The sequence below is a fragment of the Bacillus rossius genome, unplaced genomic scaffold (assembly GCF_032445375.1).
Source record: "Bacillus rossius redtenbacheri isolate Brsri unplaced genomic scaffold, Brsri_v3 Brsri_v3_scf656, whole genome shotgun sequence".
Classification (NCBI taxonomy): Eukaryota; Metazoa; Arthropoda; class Insecta; order Phasmatodea; family Bacillidae; genus Bacillus; species Bacillus rossius.
In genome coordinates, this window is record NW_026962872.1 from 1 (window position 1) to 27,404 (window position 27,404).

The 27,404-nt window shown below is 51.3% G+C and overlaps 38 non-coding genes across 38 annotated transcripts; 18 read left to right on the forward strand and 20 right to left on the reverse strand.

Annotated features, from left to right (window-relative positions):
- Nucleotides 1-246: 246 nt before the first annotated feature.
- LOC134545274 (U1 spliceosomal RNA) lies at nucleotides 247-409 on the reverse strand. Its single transcript, XR_010078403.1, has one exon. It is a non-coding gene; the product is annotated as a U1 spliceosomal RNA (small nuclear RNA).
- Nucleotides 410-952: 543 nt separating this feature from the next.
- On the forward strand, nucleotides 953-1,072 carry LOC134545292 (U5 spliceosomal RNA). Its single transcript, XR_010078420.1, has one exon. It is a non-coding gene; the product is annotated as a U5 spliceosomal RNA (small nuclear RNA).
- A 299-nt stretch (nucleotides 1,073-1,371) lies between these two features.
- Nucleotides 1,372-1,534, reverse strand: LOC134545286 (U1 spliceosomal RNA). Its single transcript, XR_010078414.1, has one exon. It is a non-coding gene; the product is annotated as a U1 spliceosomal RNA (small nuclear RNA).
- A 543-nt stretch (nucleotides 1,535-2,077) lies between these two features.
- Nucleotides 2,078-2,197, forward strand: LOC134545293 (U5 spliceosomal RNA). Its single transcript, XR_010078421.1, has one exon. It is a non-coding gene; the product is annotated as a U5 spliceosomal RNA (small nuclear RNA).
- Nucleotides 2,198-2,496: 299 nt separating this feature from the next.
- Nucleotides 2,497-2,659, reverse strand: LOC134545298 (U1 spliceosomal RNA). Its single transcript, XR_010078425.1, has one exon. It is a non-coding gene; the product is annotated as a U1 spliceosomal RNA (small nuclear RNA).
- Nucleotides 2,660-3,202: 543 nt separating this feature from the next.
- Nucleotides 3,203-3,322, forward strand: LOC134545294 (U5 spliceosomal RNA). The gene has a single exon (XR_010078422.1). It is a non-coding gene; the product is annotated as a U5 spliceosomal RNA (small nuclear RNA).
- Nucleotides 3,323-3,621: 299 nt separating this feature from the next.
- Nucleotides 3,622-3,784, reverse strand: LOC134545309 (U1 spliceosomal RNA). The gene has a single exon (XR_010078436.1). It is a non-coding gene; the product is annotated as a U1 spliceosomal RNA (small nuclear RNA).
- A 543-nt stretch (nucleotides 3,785-4,327) lies between these two features.
- On the forward strand, nucleotides 4,328-4,447 carry LOC134545295 (U5 spliceosomal RNA). Its single transcript, XR_010078423.1, has one exon. It is a non-coding gene; the product is annotated as a U5 spliceosomal RNA (small nuclear RNA).
- A 299-nt stretch (nucleotides 4,448-4,746) lies between these two features.
- LOC134545314 (U1 spliceosomal RNA) lies at nucleotides 4,747-4,909 on the reverse strand. Its single transcript, XR_010078440.1, has one exon. It is a non-coding gene; the product is annotated as a U1 spliceosomal RNA (small nuclear RNA).
- A 543-nt stretch (nucleotides 4,910-5,452) lies between these two features.
- LOC134545296 (U5 spliceosomal RNA) lies at nucleotides 5,453-5,572 on the forward strand. The gene has a single exon (XR_010078424.1). It is a non-coding gene; the product is annotated as a U5 spliceosomal RNA (small nuclear RNA).
- Nucleotides 5,573-5,871: 299 nt separating this feature from the next.
- Nucleotides 5,872-6,034, reverse strand: LOC134545275 (U1 spliceosomal RNA). The gene has a single exon (XR_010078404.1). It is a non-coding gene; the product is annotated as a U1 spliceosomal RNA (small nuclear RNA).
- Nucleotides 6,035-6,577: 543 nt separating this feature from the next.
- On the forward strand, nucleotides 6,578-6,697 carry LOC134545299 (U5 spliceosomal RNA). Its single transcript, XR_010078426.1, has one exon. It is a non-coding gene; the product is annotated as a U5 spliceosomal RNA (small nuclear RNA).
- A 299-nt stretch (nucleotides 6,698-6,996) lies between these two features.
- Nucleotides 6,997-7,159, reverse strand: LOC134545276 (U1 spliceosomal RNA). Its single transcript, XR_010078405.1, has one exon. It is a non-coding gene; the product is annotated as a U1 spliceosomal RNA (small nuclear RNA).
- A 6,355-nt stretch (nucleotides 7,160-13,514) lies between these two features.
- LOC134545277 (U1 spliceosomal RNA) lies at nucleotides 13,515-13,677 on the reverse strand. The gene has a single exon (XR_010078406.1). It is a non-coding gene; the product is annotated as a U1 spliceosomal RNA (small nuclear RNA).
- Nucleotides 13,678-14,220: 543 nt separating this feature from the next.
- Nucleotides 14,221-14,340, forward strand: LOC134545300 (U5 spliceosomal RNA). Its single transcript, XR_010078427.1, has one exon. It is a non-coding gene; the product is annotated as a U5 spliceosomal RNA (small nuclear RNA).
- Nucleotides 14,341-14,639: 299 nt separating this feature from the next.
- Nucleotides 14,640-14,802, reverse strand: LOC134545278 (U1 spliceosomal RNA). Its single transcript, XR_010078407.1, has one exon. It is a non-coding gene; the product is annotated as a U1 spliceosomal RNA (small nuclear RNA).
- Nucleotides 14,803-15,345: 543 nt separating this feature from the next.
- LOC134545301 (U5 spliceosomal RNA) lies at nucleotides 15,346-15,465 on the forward strand. Its single transcript, XR_010078428.1, has one exon. It is a non-coding gene; the product is annotated as a U5 spliceosomal RNA (small nuclear RNA).
- Nucleotides 15,466-15,764: 299 nt separating this feature from the next.
- LOC134545279 (U1 spliceosomal RNA) lies at nucleotides 15,765-15,927 on the reverse strand. The gene has a single exon (XR_010078408.1). It is a non-coding gene; the product is annotated as a U1 spliceosomal RNA (small nuclear RNA).
- Nucleotides 15,928-16,470: 543 nt separating this feature from the next.
- Nucleotides 16,471-16,590, forward strand: LOC134545302 (U5 spliceosomal RNA). Its single transcript, XR_010078429.1, has one exon. It is a non-coding gene; the product is annotated as a U5 spliceosomal RNA (small nuclear RNA).
- Nucleotides 16,591-16,889: 299 nt separating this feature from the next.
- Nucleotides 16,890-17,052, reverse strand: LOC134545280 (U1 spliceosomal RNA). The gene has a single exon (XR_010078409.1). It is a non-coding gene; the product is annotated as a U1 spliceosomal RNA (small nuclear RNA).
- Nucleotides 17,053-17,595: 543 nt separating this feature from the next.
- LOC134545303 (U5 spliceosomal RNA) lies at nucleotides 17,596-17,715 on the forward strand. The gene has a single exon (XR_010078430.1). It is a non-coding gene; the product is annotated as a U5 spliceosomal RNA (small nuclear RNA).
- A 299-nt stretch (nucleotides 17,716-18,014) lies between these two features.
- On the reverse strand, nucleotides 18,015-18,177 carry LOC134545282 (U1 spliceosomal RNA). The gene has a single exon (XR_010078410.1). It is a non-coding gene; the product is annotated as a U1 spliceosomal RNA (small nuclear RNA).
- Nucleotides 18,178-18,720: 543 nt separating this feature from the next.
- LOC134545304 (U5 spliceosomal RNA) lies at nucleotides 18,721-18,840 on the forward strand. Its single transcript, XR_010078431.1, has one exon. It is a non-coding gene; the product is annotated as a U5 spliceosomal RNA (small nuclear RNA).
- A 299-nt stretch (nucleotides 18,841-19,139) lies between these two features.
- LOC134545283 (U1 spliceosomal RNA) lies at nucleotides 19,140-19,302 on the reverse strand. Its single transcript, XR_010078411.1, has one exon. It is a non-coding gene; the product is annotated as a U1 spliceosomal RNA (small nuclear RNA).
- A 543-nt stretch (nucleotides 19,303-19,845) lies between these two features.
- LOC134545305 (U5 spliceosomal RNA) lies at nucleotides 19,846-19,965 on the forward strand. Its single transcript, XR_010078432.1, has one exon. It is a non-coding gene; the product is annotated as a U5 spliceosomal RNA (small nuclear RNA).
- Nucleotides 19,966-20,264: 299 nt separating this feature from the next.
- On the reverse strand, nucleotides 20,265-20,427 carry LOC134545284 (U1 spliceosomal RNA). Its single transcript, XR_010078412.1, has one exon. It is a non-coding gene; the product is annotated as a U1 spliceosomal RNA (small nuclear RNA).
- A 543-nt stretch (nucleotides 20,428-20,970) lies between these two features.
- LOC134545306 (U5 spliceosomal RNA) lies at nucleotides 20,971-21,090 on the forward strand. The gene has a single exon (XR_010078433.1). It is a non-coding gene; the product is annotated as a U5 spliceosomal RNA (small nuclear RNA).
- Nucleotides 21,091-21,389: 299 nt separating this feature from the next.
- LOC134545285 (U1 spliceosomal RNA) lies at nucleotides 21,390-21,552 on the reverse strand. The gene has a single exon (XR_010078413.1). It is a non-coding gene; the product is annotated as a U1 spliceosomal RNA (small nuclear RNA).
- A 543-nt stretch (nucleotides 21,553-22,095) lies between these two features.
- On the forward strand, nucleotides 22,096-22,215 carry LOC134545307 (U5 spliceosomal RNA). The gene has a single exon (XR_010078434.1). It is a non-coding gene; the product is annotated as a U5 spliceosomal RNA (small nuclear RNA).
- A 299-nt stretch (nucleotides 22,216-22,514) lies between these two features.
- LOC134545287 (U1 spliceosomal RNA) lies at nucleotides 22,515-22,677 on the reverse strand. The gene has a single exon (XR_010078415.1). It is a non-coding gene; the product is annotated as a U1 spliceosomal RNA (small nuclear RNA).
- A 543-nt stretch (nucleotides 22,678-23,220) lies between these two features.
- Nucleotides 23,221-23,340, forward strand: LOC134545308 (U5 spliceosomal RNA). Its single transcript, XR_010078435.1, has one exon. It is a non-coding gene; the product is annotated as a U5 spliceosomal RNA (small nuclear RNA).
- Nucleotides 23,341-23,640: 300 nt separating this feature from the next.
- On the reverse strand, nucleotides 23,641-23,803 carry LOC134545288 (U1 spliceosomal RNA). The gene has a single exon (XR_010078416.1). It is a non-coding gene; the product is annotated as a U1 spliceosomal RNA (small nuclear RNA).
- Nucleotides 23,804-24,346: 543 nt separating this feature from the next.
- Nucleotides 24,347-24,467, forward strand: LOC134545311 (U5 spliceosomal RNA). Its single transcript, XR_010078438.1, has one exon. It is a non-coding gene; the product is annotated as a U5 spliceosomal RNA (small nuclear RNA).
- Nucleotides 24,468-24,765: 298 nt separating this feature from the next.
- Nucleotides 24,766-24,928, reverse strand: LOC134545289 (U1 spliceosomal RNA). Its single transcript, XR_010078417.1, has one exon. It is a non-coding gene; the product is annotated as a U1 spliceosomal RNA (small nuclear RNA).
- A 543-nt stretch (nucleotides 24,929-25,471) lies between these two features.
- LOC134545310 (U5 spliceosomal RNA) lies at nucleotides 25,472-25,591 on the forward strand. The gene has a single exon (XR_010078437.1). It is a non-coding gene; the product is annotated as a U5 spliceosomal RNA (small nuclear RNA).
- A 298-nt stretch (nucleotides 25,592-25,889) lies between these two features.
- LOC134545290 (U1 spliceosomal RNA) lies at nucleotides 25,890-26,052 on the reverse strand. Its single transcript, XR_010078418.1, has one exon. It is a non-coding gene; the product is annotated as a U1 spliceosomal RNA (small nuclear RNA).
- Nucleotides 26,053-26,596: 544 nt separating this feature from the next.
- Nucleotides 26,597-26,715, forward strand: LOC134545312 (U5 spliceosomal RNA). The gene has a single exon (XR_010078439.1). It is a non-coding gene; the product is annotated as a U5 spliceosomal RNA (small nuclear RNA).
- Nucleotides 26,716-27,016: 301 nt separating this feature from the next.
- LOC134545291 (U1 spliceosomal RNA) lies at nucleotides 27,017-27,179 on the reverse strand. The gene has a single exon (XR_010078419.1). It is a non-coding gene; the product is annotated as a U1 spliceosomal RNA (small nuclear RNA).
- Nucleotides 27,180-27,404: the final 225 nt, after the last annotated feature.

Here is a 27,404-nt window from a genome sequence, read left to right on the forward strand (position 1 = left end):
GAAAAATCGAATTGGACAAGTATCGTTCATGGGAATTTTTTTTTTCTTTTTTCAACTATTACCATGCACAATTACGTACCTTCCTTCCGCACTTTCAAGACGGTGGGGTTGTTCGCCAAGGCACCGTAAACTTGAGACCTACGAATGCATTACATACCATACACAGATGAAAAAAAAAAAAAAAATTACACTTCACTGTACATAATTCTTAACACTACTTCACAACTACTAAGTTGAAATTTTTTCACCGGGACAGCGCGAACGCAGTCCCGACTACCAAAAATTACGCGCCCGAGTTACCCACATTTGGGGTAATCGCAGAGGTCAGCTCAACCGAAGTGCAAGGGAAGAGCCTCACCCTGGGGGAACCCCCTGCTTGATCAGGGTAGCCCCTACGCCAGGTAAGTATGCTGCGCAGTGTTTCGCTTTTCTATTTCACTTGGAGCTCGGACCACCTCATCAACGTGTTTTGAGGTTATGTACTTCTACCTCCGAAACAGCTCTTTCCCCAGACATAACACTCCCGTGCCAGTTCATCACACTACATGACAGTACACACCAACAATGCAAATACAATTTCTTCCTACAACTGCCCGTTTCTACTCGCACCTCGTTTCCTTTGTTTCTGTACCCACGGCGACGGTCGACCGCCGCGTGCATTTGGTTACCCCGTTTGCCGCGTGGCGGCACTTGGTTACACCGTTTGCCGCGTGGCGGCACTCGGGTCGTCGCGTCCGCCTCGGCAAAAAGGCGGGCACCACGGCACAGTCGAGAGGGGAACTTTTTTCCATTAGCAACATACCTAGGGTTTCACGAAATATCGAGTGCCGTGTCCCACGAGGCGATTTTCGGACGATTCGCGGCTTCAGGCTGCACGACCGTACGCTATTTTCACCATTAGTGGTGGTCCGCACATTTTTCCTATATAGTCCGGATTTTCAAAGTTTCAACCGTGCTCTGGTTTCCCTTCAAACGCATAAATCTTTCGCCTTTTACTAAAGATTTCCGTGGAGGGGAACATTTGATGAGTCTTTAAACAATTTTTTGTTGTGCCCAGTGTTTACACACTGGGCCGGTTACCGTTAAACCACTGGGCCCGGGGGTGAGGCGGGGAGGGGGAAATCTGAAAAATCGAATTGGACAAGTATCGTTCATGGGAATTTTTTTTTTCTTTTTTCAACTATTACCATGCACAATTACGTACCTTCCTTCCGCACTTTCAAGACGGTGGGGTTGTTCGCCAAGGCACCGTAAACTTGAGACCTACGAATGCATTACATACCATACACAGATGAAAAAAAAAAAAAAAATTACACTTCACTGTACATAATTCTTAACACTACTTCACAACTACTAAGTTGAAATTTTTTCACCGGGACAGCGCGAACGCAGTCCCGACTACCAAAAATTACGCGCCCGAGTTACCCACATTTGGGGTAATCGCAGAGGTCAGCTCAACCGAAGTGCAAGGGAAGAGCCTCACCCTGGGGGAACCCCCTGCTTGATCAGGGTAGCCCCTACGCCAGGTAAGTATGCTGCGCAGTGTTTCGCTTTTCTATTTCACTTGGAGCTCGGACCACCTCATCAACGTGTTTTGAGGTTATGTACTTCTACCTCCGAAACAGCTCTTTCCCCAGACATAACACTCCCGTGCCAGTTCATCACACTACATGACAGTACACACCAACAATGCAAATACAATTTCTTCCTACAACTGCCCGTTTCTACTCGCACCTCGTTTCCTTTGTTTCTGTACCCACGGCGACGGTCGACCGCCGCGTGCATTTGGTTACCCCGTTTGCCGCGTGGCGGCACTTGGTTACACCGTTTGCCGCGTGGCGGCACTCGGGTCGTCGCGTCCGCCTCGGCAAAAAGGCGGGCACCACGGCACAGTCGAGAGGGGAACTTTTTTCCATTAGCAACATACCTAGGGTTTCACGAAATATCGAGTGCCGTGTCCCACGAGGCGATTTTCGGACGATTCGCGGCTTCAGGCTGCACGACCGTACGCTATTTTCACCATTAGTGGTGGTCCGCACATTTTTCCTATATAGTCCGGATTTTCAAAGTTTCAACCGTGCTCTGGTTTCCCTTCAAACGCATAAATCTTTCGCCTTTTACTAAAGATTTCCGTGGAGGGGAACATTTGATGAGTCTTTAAACAATTTTTTGTTGTGCCCAGTGTTTACACACTGGGCCGGTTACCGTTAAACCACTGGGCCCGGGGGTGAGGCGGGGAGGGGGAAATCTGAAAAATCGAATTGGACAAGTATCGTTCATGGGAATTTTTTTTTTCTTTTTTCAACTATTACCATGCACAATTACGTACCTTCCTTCCGCACTTTCAAGACGGTGGGGTTGTTCGCCAAGGCACCGTAAACTTGAGACCTACGAATGCATTACATACCATACACAGATGAAAAAAAAAAAAAAAATTACACTTCACTGTACATAATTCTTAACACTACTTCACAACTACTAAGTTGAAATTTTTTCACCGGGACAGCGCGAACGCAGTCCCGACTACCAAAAATTACGCGCCCGAGTTACCCACATTTGGGGTAATCGCAGAGGTCAGCTCAACCGAAGTGCAAGGGAAGAGCCTCACCCTGGGGGAACCCCCTGCTTGATCAGGGTAGCCCCTACGCCAGGTAAGTATGCTGCGCAGTGTTTCGCTTTTCTATTTCACTTGGAGCTCGGACCACCTCATCAACGTGTTTTGAGGTTATGTACTTCTACCTCCGAAACAGCTCTTTCCCCAGACATAACACTCCCGTGCCAGTTCATCACACTACATGACAGTACACACCAACAATGCAAATACAATTTCTTCCTACAACTGCCCGTTTCTACTCGCACCTCGTTTCCTTTGTTTCTGTACCCACGGCGACGGTCGACCGCCGCGTGCATTTGGTTACCCCGTTTGCCGCGTGGCGGCACTTGGTTACACCGTTTGCCGCGTGGCGGCACTCGGGTCGTCGCGTCCGCCTCGGCAAAAAGGCGGGCACCACGGCACAGTCGAGAGGGGAACTTTTTTCCATTAGCAACATACCTAGGGTTTCACGAAATATCGAGTGCCGTGTCCCACGAGGCGATTTTCGGACGATTCGCGGCTTCAGGCTGCACGACCGTACGCTATTTTCACCATTAGTGGTGGTCCGCACATTTTTCCTATATAGTCCGGATTTTCAAAGTTTCAACCGTGCTCTGGTTTCCCTTCAAACGCATAAATCTTTCGCCTTTTACTAAAGATTTCCGTGGAGGGGAACATTTGATGAGTCTTTAAACAATTTTTTGTTGTGCCCAGTGTTTACACACTGGGCCGGTTACCGTTAAACCACTGGGCCCGGGGGTGAGGCGGGGAGGGGGAAATCTGAAAAATCGAATTGGACAAGTATCGTTCATGGGAATTTTTTTTTTCTTTTTTCAACTATTACCATGCACAATTACGTACCTTCCTTCCGCACTTTCAAGACGGTGGGGTTGTTCGCCAAGGCACCGTAAACTTGAGACCTACGAATGCATTACATACCATACACAGATGAAAAAAAAAAAAAAAATTACACTTCACTGTACATAATTCTTAACACTACTTCACAACTACTAAGTTGAAATTTTTTCACCGGGACAGCGCGAACGCAGTCCCGACTACCAAAAATTACGCGCCCGAGTTACCCACATTTGGGGTAATCGCAGAGGTCAGCTCAACCGAAGTGCAAGGGAAGAGCCTCACCCTGGGGGAACCCCCTGCTTGATCAGGGTAGCCCCTACGCCAGGTAAGTATGCTGCGCAGTGTTTCGCTTTTCTATTTCACTTGGAGCTCGGACCACCTCATCAACGTGTTTTGAGGTTATGTACTTCTACCTCCGAAACAGCTCTTTCCCCAGACATAACACTCCCGTGCCAGTTCATCACACTACATGACAGTACACACCAACAATGCAAATACAATTTCTTCCTACAACTGCCCGTTTCTACTCGCACCTCGTTTCCTTTGTTTCTGTACCCACGGCGACGGTCGACCGCCGCGTGCATTTGGTTACCCCGTTTGCCGCGTGGCGGCACTTGGTTACACCGTTTGCCGCGTGGCGGCACTCGGGTCGTCGCGTCCGCCTCGGCAAAAAGGCGGGCACCACGGCACAGTCGAGAGGGGAACTTTTTTCCATTAGCAACATACCTAGGGTTTCACGAAATATCGAGTGCCGTGTCCCACGAGGCGATTTTCGGACGATTCGCGGCTTCAGGCTGCACGACCGTACGCTATTTTCACCATTAGTGGTGGTCCGCACATTTTTCCTATATAGTCCGGATTTTCAAAGTTTCAACCGTGCTCTGGTTTCCCTTCAAACGCATAAATCTTTCGCCTTTTACTAAAGATTTCCGTGGAGGGGAACATTTGATGAGTCTTTAAACAATTTTTTGTTGTGCCCAGTGTTTACACACTGGGCCGGTTACCGTTAAACCACTGGGCCCGGGGGTGAGGCGGGGAGGGGGAAATCTGAAAAATCGAATTGGACAAGTATCGTTCATGGGAATTTTTTTTTTCTTTTTTCAACTATTACCATGCACAATTACGTACCTTCCTTCCGCACTTTCAAGACGGTGGGGTTGTTCGCCAAGGCACCGTAAACTTGAGACCTACGAATGCATTACATACCATACACAGATGAAAAAAAAAAAAAAAATTACACTTCACTGTACATAATTCTTAACACTACTTCACAACTACTAAGTTGAAATTTTTTCACCGGGACAGCGCGAACGCAGTCCCGACTACCAAAAATTACGCGCCCGAGTTACCCACATTTGGGGTAATCGCAGAGGTCAGCTCAACCGAAGTGCAAGGGAAGAGCCTCACCCTGGGGGAACCCCCTGCTTGATCAGGGTAGCCCCTACGCCAGGTAAGTATGCTGCGCAGTGTTTCGCTTTTCTATTTCACTTGGAGCTCGGACCACCTCATCAACGTGTTTTGAGGTTATGTACTTCTACCTCCGAAACAGCTCTTTCCCCAGACATAACACTCCCGTGCCAGTTCATCACACTACATGACAGTACACACCAACAATGCAAATACAATTTCTTCCTACAACTGCCCGTTTCTACTCGCACCTCGTTTCCTTTGTTTCTGTACCCACGGCGACGGTCGACCGCCGCGTGCATTTGGTTACCCCGTTTGCCGCGTGGCGGCACTTGGTTACACCGTTTGCCGCGTGGCGGCACTCGGGTCGTCGCGTCCGCCTCGGCAAAAAGGCGGGCACCACGGCACAGTCGAGAGGGGAACTTTTTTCCATTAGCAACATACCTAGGGTTTCACGAAATATCGAGTGCCGTGTCCCACGAGGCGATTTTCGGACGATTCGCGGCTTCAGGCTGCACGACCGTACGCTATTTTCACCATTAGTGGTGGTCCGCACATTTTTCCTATATAGTCCGGATTTTCAAAGTTTCAACCGTGCTCTGGTTTCCCTTCAAACGCATAAATCTTTCGCCTTTTACTAAAGATTTCCGTGGAGGGGAACATTTGATGAGTCTTTAAACAATTTTTTGTTGTGCCCAGTGTTTACACACTGGGCCGGTTACCGTTAAACCACTGGGCCCGGGGGTGAGGCGGGGAGGGGGAAATCTGAAAAATCGAATTGGACAAGTATCGTTCATGGGAATTTTTTTTTTCTTTTTTCAACTATTACCATGCACAATTACGTACCTTCCTTCCGCACTTTCAAGACGGTGGGGTTGTTCGCCAAGGCACCGTAAACTTGAGACCTACGAATGCATTACATACCATACACAGATGAAAAAAAAAAAAAAAATTACACTTCACTGTACATAATTCTTAACACTACTTCACAACTACTAAGTTGAAATTTTTTCACCGGGACAGCGCGAACGCAGTCCCGACTACCAAAAATTACGCGCCCGAGTTACCCACATTTGGGGTAATCGCAGAGGTCAGCTCAACCGAAGTGCAAGGGAAGAGCCTCACCCTGGGGGAACCCCCTGCTTGATCAGGGTAGCCCCTACGCCAGGTAAGTATGCTGCGCAGTGTTTCGCTTTTCTATTTCACTTGGAGCTCGGACCACCTCATCAACGTGTTTTGAGGTTATGTACTTCTACCTCCGAAACAGCTCTTTCCCCAGACATAACACTCCCGTGCCAGTTCATCACACTACATGACAGTACACACCAACAATGCAAATACAATTTCTTCCTACAACTGCCCGTTTCTACTCGCACCTCGTTTCCTTTGTTTCTGTACCCACGGCGACGGTCGACCGCCGCGTGCATTTGGTTACCCCGTTTGCCGCGTGGCGGCACTTGGTTACACCGTTTGCCGCGTGGCGGCACTCGGGTCGTCGCGTCCGCCTCGGCAAAAAGGCGGGCACCACGGCACAGTCGAGAGGGGAACTTTTTTCCATTAGCAACATACCTAGGGTTTCACGAAATATCGAGTGCCGTGTCCCACGAGGCGATTTTCGGACGATTCGCGGCTTCAGGCTGCACGACCGTACGCTATTTTCACCATTAGTGGTGGTCCGCACATTTTTCCTATATAGTCCGGATTTTCAAAGTTTCAACCGTGCTCTGGTTTCCCTTCAAACGCATAAATCTTTCGCCTTTTACTAAAGATTTCCGTGGAGGGGAACATTTGATGAGTCTTTAAACAATTTTTTGTTGTGCCCAGTGTTTACACACTGGGCCGGTTACCGTTAAACCACTGGGCCCGGGGGTGAGGCGGGGAGGGGGAAATCTGAAAAATCGAATTGGACAAGTATCGTTCATGGGAATTTTTTTTTTCTTTTTTCAACTATTACCATGCACAATTACGTACCTTCCTTCCGCACTTTCAAGACGGTGGGGTTGTTCGCCAAGGCACCGTAAACTTGAGACCTACGAATGCATTACATACCATACACAGATGAAAAAAAAAAAAAAAATTACACTTCACTGTACATAATTCTTAACACTACTTCACAACTACTAAGTTGAAATTTTTTCACCGGGACAGCGCGAACGCAGTCCCGACTACCAAAAATTACGCGCCCGAGTTACCCACATTTGGGGTAATCGCAGAGGTCAGCTCAACCGAAGTGCAAGGGAAGAGCCTCACCCTGGGGGAACCCCCTGCTTGATCAGGGTAGCCCCTACGCCAGGTAAGTATGCTGCGCAGTGTTTCGCTTTTCTATTTCACTTGGAGCTCGGACCACCTCATCAACGTGTTTTGAGGTTATGTACTTCTACCTCCGAAACAGCTCTTTCCCCAGACATAACACTCCCGTGCCAGTTCATCACACTACATGACAGTACACACCAACAATGCAAATACAATTTCTTCCTACAACTGCCCGTTTCTACTCGCACCTCGTTTCCTTTGTTTCTGTACCCACGGCGACGGTCGACCGCCGCGTGCATTTGGTTACCCCGTTTGCCGCGTGGCGGCACTTGGTTACACCGTTTGCCGCGTGGCGGCACTCGGGTCGTCGCGTCCGCCTCGGCAAAAAGGCGGGCACCACGGCACAGTCGAGAGGGGAACTTTTTTCCATTAGCAACATACCTAGGGTTTCACGAAATATCGAGTGCCGTGTCCCACGAGGCGATTTTCGGACGATTCGCGGCTTCAGGCTGCACGACCGTACGCTATTTTCACCATTAGTGGTGGTCCGCACATTTTTCCTATATAGTCCGGATTTTCAAAGTTTCAACCGTGCTCTGGTTTCCCTTCAAAGGCATCAAACTGTTCAGGGGAATTTTTTAAAAGCTTTTTGAAGCAAATCTGAGCACTTTTGGCCATTCACTAACTGGTTTCCTTTCAGCAATTTCAGCGAGCCGCCGAGACCTGCTGCTGCTAGTTCCTGAGTCGACCACCAGGAGTGCTCTTGTGTAGATCTAGTTCTTAGATCCTAGGTCTTCTTCTTGTGAGTGCTGTGCGCCACCGAGTCGCGGCCTATTGGGGCGGCTGAGGGGGGAGTTTGGAATGGACTCCCTCCCGATGAAGCCAAACCAGGGCGGGGGCGACCTCGGTCAGAGGCCATCGGCCGAGGCCACTTCTTGTGACTCCCGGCAACCAAGTTGTAGCCTATTGGGGAGGCCGAGGGGAGAGTTTGGAATGGACTCTCTCCCGATGACGCCGAACCAGGGCGGGGACGACTTTGGTCCGAGGCCCTCGGCCGAGGCCGGTTCTGGCGATGAGATGACTACTGACAATCGGCCACCCCAGCCACGACAATACTGTGGACCGCATCGCCAGCGCTTGGAGACCATGCAAGTCGGGTCTGGGGAGGCGGGCGCTGCTGGGGTCGGGGGGGTGGCTCCGCCTCCCTCCCCCGCGCCAGCCGGGCTGCGCACCCAGACTGTTTGCATTAAGGTCAGCGAGACGAAACATCTTCACGGCCTGGACGTCTCCACCATCCTCGCTCTGCCTACGACTACCTCTGCTCCAACACCACCAACTGTGACTACTACTACCACCACGGCCTGCATCACTTCACCGATCATGTCTCCTGCGCCTTCTCTTCCGCTGTTGCCGACCGACTCACCGCCTGCCGCCGTTCCTCCTGCTGCGACTGCTACTCCCATGGACACCGGCTTCATCGTTCCCACGAAGACCGTCAAGCGCGCCCACCCCGACCAGCACTCCTCCGACGATGCCGTCCCTACCAGCAACCGCTACGACAGTCTCCTCAGTCTACCGGATACCGACACCGACGACGGCGCTGGGGCTGCCTCCTCGGACCGACCCTTGACTGCCAAGCCCCGCCGCAAGCAGCATGCTAAGCGGCACCGGCCCGACACGCAACCTCCTCCTGTGCCCTTCACCACTCTCCCGGGCCCCTCTTCGACGAGTCCCAGCTCATCTCGTGCTCCACCCCGCCCTCCAGCCTCGCAGCCTCGTGCCTCCTCCTCGGCGGCGCCTCGCCCGCCTACCTCCACTCCTCGCACGCCTCGCATGCCTCCGATCGCCTGCCTTCTCACGCCCACAGCCGGCCCCTTCGCCACTGCACAACGTTTTCAGTCTCTCCTCTCCGGTCCTCTCTCTGTCACCTCCGTCAATGACCGCACCTCCTTTTATACCAGCAACCCTCAGGACCACCAGCTCCTATTTGACGAACTCCAACGCCTCGGATATAAACCCTACACCCATCTCCGCCCCGACGAGCGTGCCGATCGAGTTGTGATCAAGAAACTCCCTCTCTCCACGACGGCTGACGAGGTCACCCAGTCCCTGCTCGACCTGCACCTACCTGTGGCATCTGTGGTGGCCATGCGCACCTCTCCTACTTCAACGACCCGGCCTTTCCTGGTCACTACATCCGGTCTGGGTGAGGCAGCCCCCTTCCTGAAGTTGAAGACATTGGGCTGCTGGGTGGTGGCAGTTGAGAAATACCGCGGCTCGGGGCGCGTACCTCAGTGCTACCGCTGCCAGCGGCCTGGACACCCGTCCTCCCGATGCCACCGGGACCTCGCCTGTTTCAAGTGCGCTGGGCCCCACTGGTCTCGGGACTGCACCTCGACTACCCGACGCTGCACGCTTTGTGACGGGGCCCACTTCGCTACTTCCACTGACTGTCGCGTGATTCAGGCTTACCTGCGCCGACACCCTCAACGACTCACTGACGCCACGACGACTGCCGTGGGGACCGGGCCCTCTGTCCCGCCCCTGTCCGATCCCAAGACGTTTCCTGCTCTCTCCACCAATGCTTGGGCACGCCCTCCCCCCGTTGTACCGGTTGTTCCCCCCTCTGCCACCTCGCACCCTCCTCCTTCCGCTCCTTCTTCTGACTCTCGACCGCTTGCCTCCGACTCAGACTGCTCGTCGCTTTCATCCCTCATTCACGACTTCATTTCATTCATCCGACAGTACCTCCCGCTCATCCGGTCTGTCCTGACGGCACTCTCCCGAGCCCGCACCTCCACCGAGAAGTTCGAAGTGCTCCTCCAGGCCCTTCTGAATTTCTTCGATGGATCCCGCCCCTCCCCTTAGTGTCCTCATCTGGAACGTCTTTTCCCTCCTCCCTAAGCTCCACGACCTTTTGCACCTGCTCCACGAGCGATCGCCCGACGTCGTGTTCCTTTCTGAGACCTGGCTCTCCCCCTCTGCCCCCGTCCTGGTCCCCGGGTATGCGGTCCACCGTGCCGATCGCGATGGTCGGGGCGGGGGGGTGGCGTTACTCGTCCGCAACACCATTTCACATCATCGCCGTCGCATCCCTTCTTCCCCCGCGGCCGAGGCGGTTGCTGTGCGCTTGCACGGCCTCCCGTACTCCCTGACCTTGGTATCCTTGTACCTCCCCCCTCAGTACGCCTTTCCCACGGCCGACGTTGTCGCCCTCGGTCGGCTCGACGCCCACGTCGTGCTGGCCGGGGACTTCAACGCCACCCATCCCTTCTGGGGCTGTGCCGCCGCGAACCGGCGGGGCAGCTCCCTCCGGCAACTCCTTCGGCGTACTCCTCTCTCTCTTTATGCCCCTCCGACCCCGACATTTTTTCCGGCCCAGCTCAACCGGCAACCCAGCATCATCGACTTTGCACTGTCCACGCCCCTCCCCATTCTCTCGGATCTCACCACCATCACCTCCGGCACCTCCGACCACTTGCCTGTTCTTGCCACACTTCACTTTCACCCCCGTTCTAACCCCCACCTCCCCCGCTTCGATTTTCCCAAGGCCGACTGGGGCGGTTTTCAGCGTTCCCTCTCCGCTGCCATAGACCTGTCTGTTCCGTTCGATACCCCTGCCCGCCTTGACGCCAACGTTCTCTCGCTGACCGACGCCATTTCCGCGGCCGCCTCTGCCAACATACCTCTGGTTCCCCCCCGTCCCCTTGTCGACCCATTTCCGCCTTACCTCCGGGACGCCTTGTCCTTGCGCAACCGCTTCCGCGTCCTCTGGCAGGCTAGTCGTTCCCTGCTGCACCGGCGGGTGTACCTGGTGCTGCGGGGGCGCTGCCGGCGATTGGTCGCGGAGTGGAGGGCCCGTCTGGAGACTCGGCGTCTCCAATCCCTCTCTGCTTGCTCCGGCTCCCTCTGGTCTCACGTCCGTCGTCTCCGCTCGGTTCCTACCACCATCCCCCCGTTGACCACCCCCACGGGTGTGGCGGAAACGGCCTCGGAGCGATCCGAGGCGGTGGCCGCCTACCTGGCGACCACCTTCGCATCCGCACCCGGCCCTTCCCTGTCCTCCGAGTCTTCGGACGACGAGGACGGGGCCCGCCTCCTGTCTCGCCACGTCACTTTGCCCCCCCTTCCGGCCACCTTCCCCCTGCCGCTCGTCACGCCTTCCGAGGTCCGCACCCTGCTCGCCCGCCTTCGGCCCCGTTCTGCTCCTGGCCACGACTCTCTGCCCTCCCCCGTGCTCCGTGCCCTACCTCGCAAGGCCCTTGTGTTTCTGACCCGTCTTTTCAACGCAATGTTCCTCCTCTGCCACTTCCCCACCCCCTGGAAAACCGCCGTCGTCTCACCCATCCCCAAACCTGGCAAGCCCCCGTCTCTCCCTTCATCTTTTCGGCCCATCTCGCTTCTTCCTATTCTGTCCAAGGTCGCGGAACGGGCGATCCACCGCCGTCTCCTCTTTCAAGTCACCACCCTGGACCTTCTACCCCGCCACCAGTTCGGTTTCCGCCCCCGCCACTCGACGACCCACGCCATTGCCCGTGTGGAGCACCTGGTGGTCCAGGGATTCGCCAGGCGGCAACACACGGGCATGGTGCTTCTTGACCTCGCCCGTGCTTTCGATTCCGTTCCGCATGCCCAGCTCCTCCAGCGCCTCTCTGCCACCGACCTCTCATCTCATCTCATCCGCCTCCTCTGCTCCTTCCTGGAGGGTCGCACCTTCCGGGTTCGGGTGGAGGGGGTCCTCTCCGGCCCCCGCCCCATCTCCGCCGGCGTCCCCCAGGGCGCCATTCTCTCACCGCTACTTTTTACCCTCCACATCTCTGATCTCAAGCCCCCTCCCGGCACCTATCTTGTCCAGTACGCCGATGATACCTGTCTCCTGGCCTCTTCAGTTTCCGAGCGGCTGCTCTGCGACCGTCTCGGCCGCGGCCTCACTTCCCTCAACAATCAGTTCCTCGCGCATGGCATCGGGCTCAATCACTCTAAATCACGATCCATCCTCTTCTCCCGACTTCATCCACACCACGACCACCCGCCAGTCATCTCCACCGTAGCCATCCCCTGGTCGCCTCGCATCCGTTATCTGGGGGTCACCCTAGACAATACCTTTACTTTTCTGCCGCACCTCGACTCAATCCGCACCAAGTCCCGTGCCGTCATGGCTCAGCTGGCCACCATACTCAGACCGACATCCGGCACCCCTCTCGACGTTCGTGTGACTGCCTACCGTTCCTTTGTTCTTCCCCACTTCCTCTACGCGTGCCCGGCTTGGGTCCACTCCTCTCTGTACAACCTCCGTCCGATCACCCGGTCCTACTTTCTCGGTGCCCGCCTCCTGCTCGGTCTCCCTCGCGCCACCTTCCGACAGACCCTCCTGGACCAGACTGGGCTCCCGCACTTACACGAGCTGCTCTGCAAGGTGACTAAGAAGTTTCTCCGCCACTGCCGGCGTTCTGACAACCCCCTGATCCGACTCCTTGCAGAGCCCCTGCCTGACGCCCCTCACCCCCGCCGACCGCTCTTTACCTACGATCATTTGAGACGCCCTGACCCTGATGACGTTGACGCTGGTGCAGTCGCGGCTGGTGGGCCCGGCAGCTGACGACGGTGATCACCACGTCCACGGTTGGCTCTGAGGAATGTTACCAGGCATCATCCCATCAAGATCTCTGCTCTCAGTGAACTACTGCCTAACATCGCCACTGCTCCGGACCGTCTTCATCTGCGGCCCGGCACCTTCTGCGCCCCGAGTCGCCCCCGGCAGCCCACAGAAGATTCGCCGCCCAACAAGCAGCTGGACCTCTAGGACGGTATCGTCGGAGGGGCCCCGTTTCGTCAGTGTTGAATAAAGATTGTCACCATTCGCCCTTGTGGCCATGTATTCGTGTTCTATGTTGTGTTTTATTTGTGTTCACCTGTATCCGCTTTTTATATTAAAGATGAATTTTTTGGTGGGTAACTCCCTTCAGTGGGAGTTCCCTTTGATAAAAAAAAAAAAAAAAAAAAAAAAAAAAAAAAAAAAAAAAAAAACTAAAGATTTCCGTGGAGGGGAACATTTGATGAGTCTTTAAACAATTTTTTGTTGTGCCCAGTGTTTACACACTGGGCCGGTTACCGTTAAACCACTGGGCCCGGGGGTGAGGCGGGGAGGGGGAAATCTGAAAAATCGAATTGGACAAGTATCGTTCATGGGAATTTTTTTTTTCTTTTTTCAACTATTACCATGCACAATTACGTACCTTCCTTCCGCACTTTCAAGACGGTGGGGTTGTTCGCCAAGGCACCGTAAACTTGAGACCTACGAATGCATTACATACCATACACAGATGAAAAAAAAAAAAAAAATTACACTTCACTGTACATAATTCTTAACACTACTTCACAACTACTAAGTTGAAATTTTTTCACCGGGACAGCGCGAACGCAGTCCCGACTACCAAAAATTACGCGCCCGAGTTACCCACATTTGGGGTAATCGCAGAGGTCAGCTCAACCGAAGTGCAAGGGAAGAGCCTCACCCTGGGGGAACCCCCTGCTTGATCAGGGTAGCCCCTACGCCAGGTAAGTATGCTGCGCAGTGTTTCGCTTTTCTATTTCACTTGGAGCTCGGACCACCTCATCAACGTGTTTTGAGGTTATGTACTTCTACCTCCGAAACAGCTCTTTCCCCAGACATAACACTCCCGTGCCAGTTCATCACACTACATGACAGTACACACCAACAATGCAAATACAATTTCTTCCTACAACTGCCCGTTTCTACTCGCACCTCGTTTCCTTTGTTTCTGTACCCACGGCGACGGTCGACCGCCGCGTGCATTTGGTTACCCCGTTTGCCGCGTGGCGGCACTTGGTTACACCGTTTGCCGCGTGGCGGCACTCGGGTCGTCGCGTCCGCCTCGGCAAAAAGGCGGGCACCACGGCACAGTCGAGAGGGGAACTTTTTTCCATTAGCAACATACCTAGGGTTTCACGAAATATCGAGTGCCGTGTCCCACGAGGCGATTTTCGGACGATTCGCGGCTTCAGGCTGCACGACCGTACGCTATTTTCACCATTAGTGGTGGTCCGCACATTTTTCCTATATAGTCCGGATTTTCAAAGTTTCAACCGTGCTCTGGTTTCCCTTCAAACGCATAAATCTTTCGCCTTTTACTAAAGATTTCCGTGGAGGGGAACATTTGATGAGTCTTTAAACAATTTTTTGTTGTGCCCAGTGTTTACACACTGGGCCGGTTACCGTTAAACCACTGGGCCCGGGGGTGAGGCGGGGAGGGGGAAATCTGAAAAATCGAATTGGACAAGTATCGTTCATGGGAATTTTTTTTTTCTTTTTTCAACTATTACCATGCACAATTACGTACCTTCCTTCCGCACTTTCAAGACGGTGGGGTTGTTCGCCAAGGCACCGTAAACTTGAGACCTACGAATGCATTACATACCATACACAGATGAAAAAAAAAAAAAAAATTACACTTCACTGTACATAATTCTTAACACTACTTCACAACTACTAAGTTGAAATTTTTTCACCGGGACAGCGCGAACGCAGTCCCGACTACCAAAAATTACGCGCCCGAGTTACCCACATTTGGGGTAATCGCAGAGGTCAGCTCAACCGAAGTGCAAGGGAAGAGCCTCACCCTGGGGGAACCCCCTGCTTGATCAGGGTAGCCCCTACGCCAGGTAAGTATGCTGCGCAGTGTTTCGCTTTTCTATTTCACTTGGAGCTCGGACCACCTCATCAACGTGTTTTGAGGTTATGTACTTCTACCTCCGAAACAGCTCTTTCCCCAGACATAACACTCCCGTGCCAGTTCATCACACTACATGACAGTACACACCAACAATGCAAATACAATTTCTTCCTACAACTGCCCGTTTCTACTCGCACCTCGTTTCCTTTGTTTCTGTACCCACGGCGACGGTCGACCGCCGCGTGCATTTGGTTACCCCGTTTGCCGCGTGGCGGCACTTGGTTACACCGTTTGCCGCGTGGCGGCACTCGGGTCGTCGCGTCCGCCTCGGCAAAAAGGCGGGCACCACGGCACAGTCGAGAGGGGAACTTTTTTCCATTAGCAACATACCTAGGGTTTCACGAAATATCGAGTGCCGTGTCCCACGAGGCGATTTTCGGACGATTCGCGGCTTCAGGCTGCACGACCGTACGCTATTTTCACCATTAGTGGTGGTCCGCACATTTTTCCTATATAGTCCGGATTTTCAAAGTTTCAACCGTGCTCTGGTTTCCCTTCAAACGCATAAATCTTTCGCCTTTTACTAAAGATTTCCGTGGAGGGGAACATTTGATGAGTCTTTAAACAATTTTTTGTTGTGCCCAGTGTTTACACACTGGGCCGGTTACCGTTAAACCACTGGGCCCGGGGGTGAGGCGGGGAGGGGGAAATCTGAAAAATCGAATTGGACAAGTATCGTTCATGGGAATTTTTTTTTTCTTTTTTCAACTATTACCATGCACAATTACGTACCTTCCTTCCGCACTTTCAAGACGGTGGGGTTGTTCGCCAAGGCACCGTAAACTTGAGACCTACGAATGCATTACATACCATACACAGATGAAAAAAAAAAAAAAAATTACACTTCACTGTACATAATTCTTAACACTACTTCACAACTACTAAGTTGAAATTTTTTCACCGGGACAGCGCGAACGCAGTCCCGACTACCAAAAATTACGCGCCCGAGTTACCCACATTTGGGGTAATCGCAGAGGTCAGCTCAACCGAAGTGCAAGGGAAGAGCCTCACCCTGGGGGAACCCCCTGCTTGATCAGGGTAGCCCCTACGCCAGGTAAGTATGCTGCGCAGTGTTTCGCTTTTCTATTTCACTTGGAGCTCGGACCACCTCATCAACGTGTTTTGAGGTTATGTACTTCTACCTCCGAAACAGCTCTTTCCCCAGACATAACACTCCCGTGCCAGTTCATCACACTACATGACAGTACACACCAACAATGCAAATACAATTTCTTCCTACAACTGCCCGTTTCTACTCGCACCTCGTTTCCTTTGTTTCTGTACCCACGGCGACGGTCGACCGCCGCGTGCATTTGGTTACCCCGTTTGCCGCGTGGCGGCACTTGGTTACACCGTTTGCCGCGTGGCGGCACTCGGGTCGTCGCGTCCGCCTCGGCAAAAAGGCGGGCACCACGGCACAGTCGAGAGGGGAACTTTTTTCCATTAGCAACATACCTAGGGTTTCACGAAATATCGAGTGCCGTGTCCCACGAGGCGATTTTCGGACGATTCGCGGCTTCAGGCTGCACGACCGTACGCTATTTTCACCATTAGTGGTGGTCCGCACATTTTTCCTATATAGTCCGGATTTTCAAAGTTTCAACCGTGCTCTGGTTTCCCTTCAAACGCATAAATCTTTCGCCTTTTACTAAAGATTTCCGTGGAGGGGAACATTTGATGAGTCTTTAAACAATTTTTTGTTGTGCCCAGTGTTTACACACTGGGCCGGTTACCGTTAAACCACTGGGCCCGGGGGTGAGGCGGGGAGGGGGAAATCTGAAAAATCGAATTGGACAAGTATCGTTCATGGGAATTTTTTTTTTCTTTTTTCAACTATTACCATGCACAATTACGTACCTTCCTTCCGCACTTTCAAGACGGTGGGGTTGTTCGCCAAGGCACCGTAAACTTGAGACCTACGAATGCATTACATACCATACACAGATGAAAAAAAAAAAAAAAATTACACTTCACTGTACATAATTCTTAACACTACTTCACAACTACTAAGTTGAAATTTTTTCACCGGGACAGCGCGAACGCAGTCCCGACTACCAAAAATTACGCGCCCGAGTTACCCACATTTGGGGTAATCGCAGAGGTCAGCTCAACCGAAGTGCAAGGGAAGAGCCTCACCCTGGGGGAACCCCCTGCTTGATCAGGGTAGCCCCTACGCCAGGTAAGTATGCTGCGCAGTGTTTCGCTTTTCTATTTCACTTGGAGCTCGGACCACCTCATCAACGTGTTTTGAGGTTATGTACTTCTACCTCCGAAACAGCTCTTTCCCCAGACATAACACTCCCGTGCCAGTTCATCACACTACATGACAGTACACACCAACAATGCAAATACAATTTCTTCCTACAACTGCCCGTTTCTACTCGCACCTCGTTTCCTTTGTTTCTGTACCCACGGCGACGGTCGACCGCCGCGTGCATTTGGTTACCCCGTTTGCCGCGTGGCGGCACTTGGTTACACCGTTTGCCGCGTGGCGGCACTCGGGTCGTCGCGTCCGCCTCGGCAAAAAGGCGGGCACCACGGCACAGTCGAGAGGGGAACTTTTTTCCATTAGCAACATACCTAGGGTTTCACGAAATATCGAGTGCCGTGTCCCACGAGGCGATTTTCGGACGATTCGCGGCTTCAGGCTGCACGACCGTACGCTATTTTCACCATTAGTGGTGGTCCGCACATTTTTCCTATATAGTCCGGATTTTCAAAGTTTCAACCGTGCTCTGGTTTCCCTTCAAACGCATAAATCTTTCGCCTTTTACTAAAGATTTCCGTGGAGGGGAACATTTGATGAGTCTTTAAACAATTTTTTGTTGTGCCCAGTGTTTACACACTGGGCCGGTTACCGTTAAACCACTGGGCCCGGGGGTGAGGCGGGGAGGGGGAAATCTGAAAAATCGAATTGGACAAGTATCGTTCATGGGAATTTTTTTTTTCTTTTTTCAACTATTACCATGCACAATTACGTACCTTCCTTCCGCACTTTCAAGACGGTGGGGTTGTTCGCCAAGGCACCGTAAACTTGAGACCTACGAATGCATTACATACCATACACAGATGAAAAAAAAAAAAAAAATTACACTTCACTGTACATAATTCTTAACACTACTTCACAACTACTAAGTTGAAATTTTTTCACCGGGACAGCGCGAACGCAGTCCCGACTACCAAAAATTACGCGCCCGAGTTACCCACATTTGGGGTAATCGCAGAGGTCAGCTCAACCGAAGTGCAAGGGAAGAGCCTCACCCTGGGGGAACCCCCTGCTTGATCAGGGTAGCCCCTACGCCAGGTAAGTATGCTGCGCAGTGTTTCGCTTTTCTATTTCACTTGGAGCTCGGACCACCTCATCAACGTGTTTTGAGGTTATGTACTTCTACCTCCGAAACAGCTCTTTCCCCAGACATAACACTCCCGTGCCAGTTCATCACACTACATGACAGTACACACCAACAATGCAAATACAATTTCTTCCTACAACTGCCCGTTTCTACTCGCACCTCGTTTCCTTTGTTTCTGTACCCACGGCGACGGTCGACCGCCGCGTGCATTTGGTTACCCCGTTTGCCGCGTGGCGGCACTTGGTTACACCGTTTGCCGCGTGGCGGCACTCGGGTCGTCGCGTCCGCCTCGGCAAAAAGGCGGGCACCACGGCACAGTCGAGAGGGGAACTTTTTTCCATTAGCAACATACCTAGGGTTTCACGAAATATCGAGTGCCGTGTCCCACGAGGCGATTTTCGGACGATTCGCGGCTTCAGGCTGCACGACCGTACGCTATTTTCACCATTAGTGGTGGTCCGCACATTTTTCCTATATAGTCCGGATTTTCAAAGTTTCAACCGTGCTCTGGTTTCCCTTCAAACGCATAAATCTTTCGCCTTTTACTAAAGATTTCCGTGGAGGGGAACATTTGATGAGTCTTTAAACAATTTTTTGTTGTGCCCAGTGTTTACACACTGGGCCGGTTACCGTTAAACCACTGGGCCCGGGGGTGAGGCGGGGAGGGGGAAATCTGAAAAATCGAATTGGACAAGTATCGTTCATGGGAATTTTTTTTTTCTTTTTTCAACTATTACCATGCACAATTACGTACCTTCCTTCCGCACTTTCAAGACGGTGGGGTTGTTCGCCAAGGCACCGTAAACTTGAGACCTACGAATGCATTACATACCATACACAGATGAAAAAAAAAAAAAAAATTACACTTCACTGTACATAATTCTTAACACTACTTCACAACTACTAAGTTGAAATTTTTTCACCGGGACAGCGCGAACGCAGTCCCGACTACCAAAAATTACGCGCCCGAGTTACCCACATTTGGGGTAATCGCAGAGGTCAGCTCAACCGAAGTGCAAGGGAAGAGCCTCACCCTGGGGGAACCCCCTGCTTGATCAGGGTAGCCCCTACGCCAGGTAAGTATGCTGCGCAGTGTTTCGCTTTTCTATTTCACTTGGAGCTCGGACCACCTCATCAACGTGTTTTGAGGTTATGTACTTCTACCTCCGAAACAGCTCTTTCCCCAGACATAACACTCCCGTGCCAGTTCATCACACTACATGACAGTACACACCAACAATGCAAATACAATTTCTTCCTACAACTGCCCGTTTCTACTCGCACCTCGTTTCCTTTGTTTCTGTACCCACGGCGACGGTCGACCGCCGCGTGCATTTGGTTACCCCGTTTGCCGCGTGGCGGCACTTGGTTACACCGTTTGCCGCGTGGCGGCACTCGGGTCGTCGCGTCCGCCTCGGCAAAAAGGCGGGCACCACGGCACAGTCGAGAGGGGAACTTTTTTCCATTAGCAACATACCTAGGGTTTCACGAAATATCGAGTGCCGTGTCCCACGAGGCGATTTTCGGACGATTCGCGGCTTCAGGCTGCACGACCGTACGCTATTTTCACCATTAGTGGTGGTCCGCACATTTTTCCTATATAGTCCGGATTTTCAAAGTTTCAACCGTGCTCTGGTTTCCCTTCAAACGCATAAATCTTTCGCCTTTTACTAAAGATTTCCGTGGAGGGGAACATTTGATGAGTCTTTAAACAATTTTTTGTTGTGCCCAGTGTTTACACACTGGGCCGGTTACCGTTAAACCACTGGGCCCGGGGGTGAGGCGGGGAGGGGGAAATCTGAAAAATCGAATTGGACAAGTATCGTTCATGGGAATTTTTTTTTTCTTTTTTCAACTATTACCATGCACAATTACGTACCTTCCTTCCGCACTTTCAAGACGGTGGGGTTGTTCGCCAAGGCACCGTAAACTTGAGACCTACGAATGCATTACATACCATACACAGATGAAAAAAAAAAAAAAAATTACACTTCACTGTACATAATTCTTAACACTACTTCACAACTACTAAGTTGAAATTTTTTCACCGGGACAGCGCGAACGCAGTCCCGACTACCAAAAATTACGCGCCCGAGTTACCCACATTTGGGGTAATCGCAGAGGTCAGCTCAACCGAAGTGCAAGGGAAGAGCCTCACCCTGGGGGAACCCCCTGCTTGATCAGGGTAGCCCCTACGCCAGGTAAGTATGCTGCGCAGTGTTTCGCTTTTCTATTTCACTTGGAGCTCGGACCACCTCATCAACGTGTTTTGAGGTTATGTACTTCTACCTCCGAAACAGCTCTTTCCCCAGACATAACACTCCCGTGCCAGTTCATCACACTACATGACAGTACACACCAACAATGCAAATACAATTTCTTCCTACAACTGCCCGTTTCTACTCGCACCTCGTTTCCTTTGTTTCTGTACCCACGGCGACGGTCGACCGCCGCGTGCATTTGGTTACCCCGTTTGCCGCGTGGCGGCACTTGGTTACACCGTTTGCCGCGTGGCGGCACTCGGGTCGTCGCGTCCGCCTCGGCAAAAAGGCGGGCACCACGGCACAGTCGAGAGGGGAACTTTTTTCCATTAGCAACATACCTAGGGTTTCACGAAATATCGAGTGCCGTGTCCCACGAGGCGATTTTCGGACGATTCGCGGCTTCAGGCTGCACGACCGTACGCTATTTTCACCATTAGTGGTGGTCCGCACATTTTTCCTATATAGTCCGGATTTTCAAAGTTTCAACCGTGCTCTGGTTTCCCTTCAAACGCATAAATCTTTCGCCTTTTACTAAAGATTTCCGTGGAGGGGAACATTTGATGAGTCTTTAAACAATTTTTTGTTGTGCCCAGTGTTTACACACTGGGCCGGTTACCGTTAAACCACTGGGCCCGGGGGTGAGGCGGGGAGGGGGAAATCTGAAAAATCGAATTGGACAAGTATCGTTCATGGGAATTTTTTTTTTCTTTTTTCAACTATTACCATGCACAATTACGTACCTTCCTTCCGCACTTTCAAGACGGTGGGGTTGTTCGCCAAGGCACCGTAAACTTGAGACCTACGAATGCATTACATACCATACACAGATGAAAAAAAAAAAAAAAATTACACTTCACTGTACATAATTCTTAACACTACTTCACAACTACTAAGTTGAAATTTTTTCACCGGGACAGCGCGAACGCAGTCCCGACTACCAAAAATTACGCGCCCGAGTTACCCACATTTGGGGTAATCGCAGAGGTCAGCTCAACCGAAGTGCAAGGGAAGAGCCTCACCCTGGGGGAACCCCCTGCTTGATCAGGGTAGCCCCTACGCCAGGTAAGTATGCTGCGCAGTGTTTCGCTTTTCTATTTCACTTGGAGCTCGGACCACCTCATCAACGTGTTTTGAGGTTATGTACTTCTACCTCCGAAACAGCTCTTTCCCCAGACATAACACTCCCGTGCCAGTTCATCACACTACATGACAGTACACACCAACAATGCAAATACAATTTCTTCCTACAACTGCCCGTTTCTACTCGCACCTCGTTTCCTTTGTTTCTGTACCCACGGCGACGGTCGACCGCCGCGTGCATTTGGTTACCCCGTTTGCCGCGTGGCGGCACTTGGTTACACCGTTTGCCGCGTGGCGGCACTCGGGTCGTCGCGTCCGCCTCGGCAAAAAGGCGGGCACCACGGCACAGTCGAGAGGGGAACTTTTTTCCATTAGCAACATACCTAGGGTTTCACGAAATATCGAGTGCCGTGTCCCACGAGGCGATTTTCGGACGATTCGCGGCTTCAGGCTGCACGACCGTACGCTATTTTCACCATTAGTGGTGGTCCGCACATTTTTCCTATATAGTCCGGATTTTCAAAGTTTCAACCGTGCTCTGGTTTCCCTTCAAACGCATAAATCTTTCGCCTTTTACTAAAGATTTCCGTGGAGGGGAACATTTGATGAGTCTTTAAACAATTTTTTGTTGTGCCCAGTGTTTACACACTGGGCCGGTTACCGTTAAACCACTGGGCCCGGGGGTGAGGCGGGGAGGGGGAAATCTGAAAAATCGAATTGGACAAGTATCGTTCATGGGAATTTTTTTTTTCTTTTTTCAACTATTACCATGCACAATTACGTACCTTCCTTCCGCACTTTCAAGACGGTGGGGTTGTTCGCCAAGGCACCGTAAACTTGAGACCTACGAATGCATTACATACCATACACAGATGAAAAAAAAAAAAAAAATTACACTTCACTGTACATAATTCTTAACACTACTTCACAACTACTAAGTTGAAATTTTTTCACCGGGACAGCGCGAACGCAGTCCCGACTACCAAAAATTACGCGCCCGAGTTACCCACATTTGGGGTAATCGCAGAGGTCAGCTCAACCGAAGTGCAAGGGAAGAGCCTCACCCTGGGGGAACCCCCTGCTTGATCAGGGTAGCCCCTACGCCAGGTAAGTATGCTGCGCAGTGTTTCGCTTTTCTATTTCACTTGGAGCTCGGACCACCTCATCAACGTGTTTTGAGGTTATGTACTTCTACCTCCGAAACAGCTCTTTCCCCAGACATAACACTCCCGTGCCAGTTCATCACACTACATGACAGTACACACCAACAATGCAAATACAATTTCTTCCTACAACTGCCCGTTTCTACTCGCACCTCGTTTCCTTTGTTTCTGTACCCACGGCGACGGTCGACCGCCGCGTGCATTTGGTTACCCCGTTTGCCGCGTGGCGGCACTTGGTTACACCGTTTGCCGCGTGGCGGCACTCGGGTCGTCGCGTCCGCCTCGGCAAAAAGGCGGGCACCACGGCACAGTCGAGAGGGGAACTTTTTTCCATTAGCAACATACCTAGGGTTTCACGAAATATCGAGTGCCGTGTCCCACGAGGCGATTTTCGGACGATTCGCGGCTTCAGGCTGCACGACCGTACGCTATTTTCACCATTAGTGGTGGTCCGCACATTTTTCCTATATAGTCCGGATTTTCAAAGTTTCAACCGTGCTCTGGTTTCCCTTCAAACGCATAAATCTTTCGCCTTTTACTAAAGATTTCCGTGGAGGGGAACATTTGATGAGTCTTTAAACAATTTTTTGTTGTGCCCAGTGTTTACACACTGGGCCGGTTACCGTTAAACCACTGGGCCCGGGGGTGAGGCGGGGAGGGGGAAATCTGAAAAATCGAATTGGACAAGTATCGTTCATGGGAATTTTTTTTTTCTTTTTTCAACTATTACCATGCACAATTACGTACCTTCCTTCCGCACTTTCAAGACGGTGGGGTTGTTCGCCAAGGCACCGTAAACTTGAGACCTACGAATGCATTACATACCATACACAGATGAAAAAAAAAAAAAAAAATTACACTTCACTGTACATAATTCTTAACACTACTTCACAACTACTAAGTTGAAATTTTTTCACCGGGACAGCGCGAACGCAGTCCCGACTACCAAAAATTACGCGCCCGAGTTACCCACATTTGGGGTAATCGCAGAGGTCAGCTCAACCGAAGTGCAAGGGAAGAGCCTCACCCTGGGGGAACCCCCTGCTTGATCAGGGTAGCCCCTACGCCAGGTAAGTATGCTGCGCAGTGTTTCGCTTTTCTATTTCACTTGGAGCTCGGACCACCTCATCAACGTGTTTTGAGGTTATGTACTTCTACCTCCGAAACAGCTCTTTCCCCAGACATAACACTCCCGTGCCAGTTCATCACACTACATGACAGTACACACCAACAATGCAAATACAATTTCTTCCTACAACTGCCCGTTTCTACTCGCACCTCGTTTCCTTTGTTTCTGTACCCACGGCGACGGTCGACCGCCGCGTGCATTTGGTTACCCCGTTTGCCGCGTGGCGGCACTTGGTTACACCGTTTGCCGCGTGGCGGCACTCGGGTCGTCGCGTCCGCCTCGGCAAAAAGGCGGGCACCACGGCACAGTCGAGAGGGGAACTTTTTTCCATTAGCAACATACCTAGGGTTTCACGAAATATCGAGTGCCGTGTCCCACGAGGCGATTTTCGGACGATTCGCGGCTTCAGGCTGCACGACCGTACGCTATTTTCACCATTAGTGGTGGTCCGCACATTTTTCCTATATAGTCCGGATTTTCAAAGTTTCAACCGTGCTCTGGTTTCCCTTCAAACGCATAAATCTTTCGCCTTTTACTAAAGATTTCCGTGGAGGGGAACATTTGATGAGTCTTTAAAACAATTTTTTGTTGTGCCCAGTGTTTACACACTGGGCCGGTTACCGTTAAACCACTGGGCCCGGGGGTGAGGCGGGAGGGGGAAATCTGAAAAATCGAATTGGACAAGTATCGTTCATGGGAATTTTTTTTTTCTTTTTTCAACTATTACCATGCACAATTACGTACCTTCCTTCCGCACTTTCAAGACGGTGGGGTTGTTCGCCAAGGCACCGTAAACTTGAGACCTACGAATGCATTACATACCATACACAGATGAAAAAAAAAAAAAAATTACACTTCACTGTACATAATTCTTAACACTACTTCACAACTACTAAGTTGAAATTTTTTTCACCGGGACAGCGCGAACGCAGTCCCGACTACCAAAAATTACGCGCCCGAGTTACCCACATTTGGGGTAATCGCAGAGGTCAGCTCAACCGAAGTGCAAGGGAAGAGCCTCACCCTGGGGGAACCCCCTGCTTGATCAGGGTAGCCCCTACGCCAGGTAAGTATGCTGCGCAGTGTTTCGCTTTTCTATTTCACTTGGAGCTCGGACCACCTCATCAACGTGTTTTGAGGTTATGTACTTCTACCTCCGAAACAGCTCTTTCCCCAGACATAACACTCCCGTGCCAGTTCATCACACTACATGACAGTACACACCAACAATGCAAATACAATTTCTTCCTACAACTGCCCGTTTCTACTCGCACCTCGTTTCCTTTGTTTCTGTACCCACGGCGACGGTCGACCGCCGCGTGCATTTGGTTACCCCGTTTGCCGCGTGGCGGCACTTGGTTACACCGTTTGCCGCGTGGCGGCACTCGGGTCGTCGCGTCCGCCTCGGCAAAAAGGCGGGCACCACGGCACAGTCGAGAGGGGAACTTTTTTCCATTAGCAACATACCTAGGGTTTCACGAAATATCGAGTGCCGTGTCCCACGAGGCGATTTTCGGACGATTCGCGGCTTCAGGCTGCACGACCGTACGCTATTTTCACCATTAGTGGTGGTCCGCACATTTTTCCTATATAGTCCGGATTTTCAAAGTTTCAACCGTGCTCTGGTTTCCCTTCAAACGCATAAATCTTTCGCCTTTTACTAAAGATTTCCGTGGAGGGGAACATTTGATGAGTCTTTAAACAATTTTTTGTTGTGCCCAGTGTTTACACACTGGGCCGGTTACCGTTAAACCACTGGGCCGGGGGTGAGGCGGGGAGGGGGAAATCTGAAAAATCGAATTGGACAAGTATCGTTCATGGGAATTTTTTTTTTCTTTTTTCAACTATTACCATGCACAATTACGTACCTTCCTTCCGCACTTTCAAGACGGTGGGGTTGTTCGCCAAGGCACCGTAAACTTGAGACCTACGAATGCATTACATACCATACACAGATGAAAAAAAAAAAAAAAATTACACTTCACTGTACATAATTCTTAACACTACTTCACAACTACTAAGTTGAAATTTTTTCACCGGGACAGCGCGAACGCAGTCCCGACTACCAAAAATTACGCGCCCGAGTTACCCACATTTGGGGTAATCGCAGAGGTCAGCTCAACCGAAGTGCAAGGGAAGAGCCTCACCCTGGGGGAACCCCCTGCTTGATCAGGGTAGCCCCTACGCCAGGTAAGTATGCTGCGCAGTGTTTTCGCTTTTCTATTTCACTTGGAGCTCGGACCACCTCATCAACGTGTTTTGAGGTTATGTACTTCTACCTCCGAAACAGCTCTTTCCCCAGACATAACACTCCCGTGCCAGTTCATCACACTACATGACAGTACACACCAACAATGCAAATACAATTTCTTCCTACAACTGCCCGTTTCTACTCGCACCTCGTTTCCTTTGTTTCTGTACCCACGGCGACGGTCGACCGCCGCGTGCATTTGGTTACCCCGTTTGCCGCGTGGCGGCACTTGGTTACACCGTTTGCCGCGTGGCGGCACTCGGGTCGTCGCGTCCGCCTCGGCAAAAAGGCGGGCACCACGGCACAGTCGAGAGGGGAACTTTTTTCCATTAGCAACATACCTAGGGTTTCACGAAATATCGAGTGCCGTGTCCCACGAGGCGATTTTCGGACGATTCGCGGCTTCAGGCTGCACGACCGTACGCTATTTTCACCATTAGTGGTGGTCCGCACATTTTTCCTATATAGTCCGGATTTTCAAAGTTTCAACCGTGCTCTGGTTTCCCTTCAAACGCATAAATCTTTCGCCTTTTACTAAGATTTCCGTGGAGGGGAACATTTGATGAGTCTTTAAACAATTTTTTGTTGTGCCCAGTGTTTACACACTGGGCCGGTTACCGTTAAACCACTGGGCCCGGGGGTGAGGCGGGGAGGGGGAAATCTGAAAAATCGAATTGGACAAGTATCGTTCATGGGAATTTTTTTTTTCTTTTTTCAACTATTACCATGCACAATTACGTACCTTCCTTCCGCACTTTCAAGACGGTGGGGTTGTTCGCCAAGGCACCGTAAACTTGAGACCTACGAATGCATTACATACCATACACAGATGAAAAAAAAAAAAAAAATTACACTTCACTGTACATAATTCTTAACACACTACTTCACAACTACTAAGTTGAAATTTTTTCACCGGGACAGCGCGAACGCAGTCCCGACTACCAAAAATTACGCGCCCGAGTTACCCACATTTGGGGTAATCGCAGAGGTCAGCTCAACCGAAGTGCAAGGGAAGAGCCTCACCCTGGGGGAACCCCCTGCTTGATCAGGGTAGCCCCTACGCCAGGTAAGTATGCTGCGCAGTGTTTCGCTTTTCTATTTCACTTGGAGCTCGGACCACCTCATCAACGTGTTTTGAGGTTATGTACTTCTACCTCCGAAACAGCTCTTTCCCCAGACATAACACTCCCGTGCCAGTTCATCACACTACATGACAGTACACACCAACAATGCAAATACAATTTCTTCCTACAACTGCCCGTTTCTACTCGCACCTCGTTTCCTTTGTTTCTGTACCCA